This window comes from Gossypium hirsutum, chromosome A12 (genome assembly GCF_007990345.1).
Source record: "Gossypium hirsutum isolate 1008001.06 chromosome A12, Gossypium_hirsutum_v2.1, whole genome shotgun sequence".
Lineage (NCBI taxonomy): Eukaryota > Viridiplantae > Streptophyta > Magnoliopsida > Malvales > Malvaceae > Gossypium > Gossypium hirsutum.
Genome location: NC_053435.1, coordinates 99,675,783 through 99,682,642, shown reverse-complemented (window position 1 = coordinate 99,682,642; position 6,860 = coordinate 99,675,783).

Sequence of the window (6,860 nt, the reverse complement as noted above, 5' to 3'; positions counted from 1 at the left end):
GTGATGTATGAAATGTGATGAAAATGATTTGTAGTATATATATATGTAAGTTAAAATGAGGTTAGTATAAAGAATGTGCGAAAGAATGAAATTAGCATTAAAACTGTTTTGGACAGTAGCAGTGACGTGATTTTGAAAATTCACCAAAAATAGAAGGAATTTAATTAGAGGTTGAATGAGATGTTAAATTAAATCTTAATGAGTCTATTTTCATATAAAAGAAACAGAGCAAGCAAAGGAATTCTATATTTTGAGATATTTACAATTGTGTGAGACTTGCTCAGGATGACTATGTAATCCCCTGTTTCAACTTTGAAAAATCATTAAAAATTGTACAAAACAAATTAAGAAGTATAGTTTATATTAATAAATTCATTATTGAGTCTAGTTTTAAATGAAACAGGTTTCATGGTTATTTGAATTGTGTACTGAGAGAAATTCAATTCGTAATGAACAGAGGTCAGATCAGTTGAGCTGTGTAATAGGGGAAATTTTAACTAATAAACTGTACTAATTGGCTGAACCAAAAATTCTAAAAAAAAATTTATTAAGAATTTTTATGAGTCTAGATTCAGGGAAATTTTACGGATTTGAATTTCGAGTTTCGTAACTTGAGTTATGATTTATTTAGTGATCATGACGCAGGAGGGACAACTTGATCAAATTGGAGTATACAATAAAATTAAAAATATGATATAATTGAGTTATGTTGTAAACATATTAGATTTCTTATTTGTTATTTATATACTTACTTACTAAGCTATAAGCTTACTTTATTTTCTCTCTTTTGTCTTATAGTGTCGTCCAGCTAGCACAGGAGTCAGAGATCGTAGAAGATCCGCCCGCACTATCAATACTCTTGGTATTTGAACTCAACATTTTGAAATATGGCATGTATATCAGACTTAGTTATTTTGTTACGTGCCATAATTGTCTAGGTTCAAATTACTACTTATAGTATCAAACTAATCATTTTGTACGAAGCCTTTGAAGTTGGTTTGTATTGTTAATGGCATATGTTGTAATGATCAAATTGCACGCCATATTTTTGTTGGGTTTTGTTTAATAGTATATACTATAATTTGTTAATACCTCGTACCCTGTTCCGGCGATGGATACGGGTAAGGGGTGTTACAATTACAGCACGAGGTAGACCACCTAGGAATTCAGGGAATGCTAGTGGCAGTCAGAGAGGGTCTAGAGATGCTGCAACCAGATCCGAGGCTCGTGCTCCTGCTAGAGCTTATGCTATACGCGCACGCGAGGATGCTTCTTCGCCTGATGTTATTACGGGTACTTTTACTCTCTTTGATACTGATGTGATTGCTTTGATTGACCCTGGTTCTATTCATTCATATGTATGTGAGACTTTAGCATCCAGTAAGACTCTACCTGTTGAGTCTACTGAGTTTGTAATCCGAGTGTCAAATCCCTTGGGTCAATATGTGTTAGTCGACAAAGTGTGCAGGAAATGTCCCCCGATAATCCGAGGTTCCTATTTTTCGGCCGATTTGATGCTTCTACCGTTTAATGAATTTGATGTTATTCTCGGTATGGATTGGTTGACTGTCCATGATGCAGTTGTGAATTGCAAAAGAAAGACTATTGATTTGAGATGTGCAAATGATGAGATAATCCGAGTTGAGTCTACTGATATAAACGGGTTATCAGCAGTTATATCATCAATGTTGGCTCAGAAATATGTCAAAAAAGGGTGTGAGGCGTATCTTGCGTACGTACTTGATAGTAAAGAATCAGAAAAGAAGCTTGAATCAATATCAGTGGTTTGCGAGTATCCAGATGTTTTTCCTGAGGAATTGCCAGGGTTACCACCTGTTCGTGAGGTAGAATTCAGCATCGAACTAGTACCTGGTACCACACCAATTTCGATAGCTCCGTATGTATGGCACCAATGGAATTGAAGGAATTGAAAACCCAGTTGCAAGAATTGACGGATAGAGGTTTTGCTCGACCGAGTTTCTCACATTGGGGTGCACCAGTATTGTTTGTGAAAAAGAAGGACGGAACCATGAGATTGTGCATTGACTATCGTCAGTTGAATAAAGTGACAGTAAAGAATAAATATCCGTTACCGCGTATTGATGATTTGTTTGATCAACTGAAGGGAGCCTCAGTGTTTTCAAAGATAGATTTGAGATCGGGTTATTATCAGGTACGAGTTCGAGACTCAGACATACCTAAAACTGCTTTCAAAACAAGATACGGTCATTACGAGTTCTTAGTGATGCCGTTTGGGCTCACTAATGCCCCTACGGTATTTATGGACTTGATGAATTGGATCTTCAGATCGTATTTAGATCGGTTTGTAGTTGTGTTTATCGACGACATTTTGGTCTATTCGCAAGATGAAAACGAACATGCTGAGCACCTAAGATTAGTGTTGCAGATTTTACGGGATAAATAGTTATATGCTAAGTTCAGTAAATGTGAGTTCTGGTGAAGAGAAGTTAACTTTTTGGGACATGTAGTATCCGCATCGGGTATTCGAGTTGATCCGAGCAAAATTTCAGCCATACTTGATTGGAAGCCCCCGAGAAATATTACTGAAGTTCGGAGCTTTTTGGGACTTGCTGGATACTATAGACGGTTTGTAAAAGGTTTCTCGATGATAGTTACACCAATGACGAAGCTACTTCAGAAAGATATTAAGTTCGAATGGTCAGAAAAGTGCCAGAAAAGTTTCGACCAACTGAAAATGCTTTTAACGGAAGCTCCAGTGTTAGTGCAGCCCGAATCCGGTAAAGAGTTTGTTATTTACAGTGATGCGTCCTTACAAGGGTTGGGTTGTGTATTGATGCAAGAGGGTCGAGTTGTAGCTTACGTATCGAGGCAATTGAAGCCACATGAGAGAAACTATCCGACTCATGATCTCGAATTAGCTGTCATAGTTTTTGCTTTAAAAATATGGCGACATTATTTGTTCGGTGAAAGATGTCATGTATATTCAGATCATAAAAGCCTCAAAATATTTAATGACTCAAAAAGATTTGAATCTGAGACAAAGACGTTGACTCGAATTGTTGAAAGATTATGATCTTGTTATTGACTATCACCCTGGAAAGGCTAACGTGGTTACCGATGCTTTGAGTCGCAAATCACTGTTTGCTTTGAGAGCGATGAATGTTCACTTGTCCGTTTCATCTGATAATGTGTTAGTAGCAGAATTAAAAGTCAAACCATTATTGACTCATCAAATAAGTAAAATTCAGAAAGTCGATGATGAATTGATGGCTAAACGAGCTGAATGTGTTTCGAATGTGGATTCAGAGTTTCAAATTGACGACAATGATTGTTTGAGGTTTAGAAGTCGATTGTGTGTTCCAAGAAATTCAGAACTTATTTCGATGATTTTGAACGAAGCTCATGATAGCCGAATGTCGATCCATCCTGGTAGCACGAAAATGTACAACGATTTGAAATGTCAGTTTTGGTGGCCTGGTATGAAACGAGACATTTCTGACTTTGTTTCCAAGTGTTTGGTATGTCAACAAGTGAAAGCGGAACATCAAGTGCCTTCAGGATTACTTCAACCGATCATGATACCCGAATGGAAATGGGATCGAGTCACGATGGATTTTGTATCTGGGTTGCCATTGTCGTCAAGCAAGAAAGATGCGATTTGGGTTGTTGTTGATAGACTGACAAAGTCCGCTCATTTTATTCCCGTACGTACGGATTATTCACTTGACAAACTAGCCGAGTTGTATGTTTCTCAGATTGTAAGGTTACACGGGGTACTTATTTCTATTGTGTCGGATAGAGATCCGAGATTCACATCGCGATTTTGGAAGAAATTGCAAGAAGCATTGGGTACCAAGTTGCATTTTAGCATCGCTTTTCATCCTCAGACTGATGGTCAATCAGAGCGGATAATTCAGATACTCGAGGATATGTTGAGATGTTGCATCCTTGAGTTTAGTGGTTCATGGGAACGGTATTTACCTTTGATTGAATTCGCGTACAACAATAATTTTCAATCAAGCATTAGGATGGCACCTTATGAGGCTTTGTATGGTTGTAAATGTCGTACACCGTTATTTTGGACCGAGCTTAGTGAAAATAAAATCTTCGGGGTCGATTTGATTAAAGATGCTGAGCAAAAAGTAAAAGTAATCCGTGAAAGTCTAAAGGCAGCTTCGGATCGTAAGAAGTCGTATGCGGATTTAAAACGAAAAGACATTGAATATCAGGTTGGAGACGAAGTATTTCTTAAAGTATCACCTTGGAAAAAGGTGCTCAGATTTGGCCGTAAAGGCAAATTGAGTCCGAGGTTCATCGGGCCGTATGAGATATCCGAACAAATTGGGCCAGTCGCATACAGATTGATTTTACCCCCTGAACTTGAAAAGATTCACAACGTTTTTCATGTCTCGAGGCTTCGACGTTATAGATCTGATCCATCGCACATAATTAACCCATCAGAGGTTGAAATTCAATCTGATTTGAGTTATTAAGAAGAACCGATTCGTATCCTAGCTCGCGAGGTGAAAGAATTGTGAAACAAAAAGGTTCCGTTAGTAAATGTGTTATGGCTCAAACACGGGATCGAAGAAGCTACATGGGAAACCGAGAAATCTATGAAAGAACGATACCCAAATCTATTCACTGGTAAGATTTTCGGGGACGAAAATTCCTTAAGTGGGGGAGAGTTGTGACAGCCCTAATTTGGCTCTAGTCGGAAAGTGGTTTCGGGACCACAAAACCGAGTCATAAAAATAATTAACCATTATAATCTATGCTTACTGTATGTGTACATGCACGTGTGAAAGTTTCATGTTTTAATTTGGTCAATTGTATGTGAAATTATTAAATAGGACTTATGTGAGAAAATTTTGAAATGTGATAGGTTAATTTTAAAATGGTCTATTAATGCATGTAATCAAAAATGTGGACTTGCATGTCAAATTCCCCACTTTAATAGTAGTGGCCGACCATGATAATGATGATAAGCAATATGTGTTATGTAATAATATTATAAAATGGTAATGGCTTAATTTATGGAATAAAAAAATTAGTAAATTAAAAAGATATTAGAAAAACAAAAGAAAAACAAAAGGCTTGTATCATCTTCTTCCTTAGTAGCCGAATATTAGAGAAAGAAAAGGGAGGAAATAGCATTCGGTCACTTTGAGCTTGAAATAAGGTATGTTAATGTGATTTTTATGTAATTGTTTATGAAATTAAATTGGTAAGTGCTTAGTATAGTTAACCCATGGTTTAAATTCATGAATCATTGAATATATATGCAATTGACAAGTTGCTAAATTTGTGTTATTTTGATAAGATTTTGGAAGGTGTTATTTAGATGTTAAAGTAGCTTAAATGATGGTTGAAGAAGTTGAATTCATTGTTGAGAGGTATGAATTAAAGTTACCGTATGTATATATATGCATTTTGGAAAGAAAATTTTGTTGTTATTTGAGTTTTTATATATATGCACATTCGGTCATGGGGGATTTAAGATAAATTTAATTGTTATAGATTGTTTTTAAGGTTTGTTAAATTGTTCTGGTCATTGCCGAATATATGTTTAGTTAAAGAAAATTTTAAATTTGTTTAGTTAATTAGTAGGTTAATGGTGTGTGCATAAATTATTTGAAATATAAACTTTGTATGAGTATTAAAAGTTGTATATGAATTTGACCTTGGGAGAAATGTTAGTATAAAAATACTTGAAAGTTAAATAGGTGATTGCTTTAATGACCAAATGTGCCAAAGAATAATGCATGATCTAGTTGACCAATATGTGTTAAGGGAACATGAATAAATATATTTTGATGAGCTATACATTTGGTTATAGTATGAAATGCAATGTTAATACTTAGTTGCTAGTATGTATATGTGTGCTAGCCGAATTTGAACTTGAATAATGATTTGAACACGATGTATTGTATTCAGATTATGCTTAAGTGAAATTATAGAATTGTGATGAAATTGATTGGTGATATACATGTTTTAATAATATGAATGCAAAGAGTTGTGAAAGAGTAAATTGTAGTAAATCTGCTTGGGACAGCAGCTGTAACGTGAATTTGGAAAATCACCATAAATTGTAGGAGTGGAGTTAGAAGATGAATAAATTATGTAATTAAAGCTTAATGAGTCTAGTTTCTAATGAAATCAACGAGAACATATTTTGACTTTTGTACAATTAGAAATTTGATTCGTAGTAAAGGGTGGTCAGACTAGTCAAGCAGTGAAACAGGGGAAACTTTAAGAAAAATCTGGTATTTATTGGCCAAACTAAAAATTCTGAAAATTTTATGGATATAAGATATATGAGTTTATTTTCAAGTAAATTTTACGGCAATTGATTTGGAGTTTCATAGCTCCGATTATAAATAATTTAGTGACCGTTGCTCAAGAAGATAACTTATTGTGAATTTGTGATTATGAGGTAATCATTGATAAAAATTTGTTAAGGAGTTGCTTAATGTTTTCTTATAAACTTATTATGATCTATGTGTGTGAAAGTCGAATATATATATTATATTTCTGAAGAAATGCTTGAATAGTCGAATAATGACTAGTTTAAAATTTTTGAATTAAGCTCAAGAGCAAATAGGGTCGAAGTTGGATAGGGGAAAAGAGAAAGTAATCGAGTAGCCTTTCCGCAACCGTTCAAGTACATCCGAAGTAAGTTTTGAATAGTCACATTTAGTACGTAATTGATAATGTCTTGATATGTGTATGATAACTGTACTGCGATCTATTGATTCTATTTGAATATAGTTGAGTGACAAATAATTTATGTTTAAGGCTTAAAGCCGAATAAACATTTGAAGTTAAGCTTGGAAAGTAAATGGGCATATATTCTTACGTATGTTATTGAGCCAAAA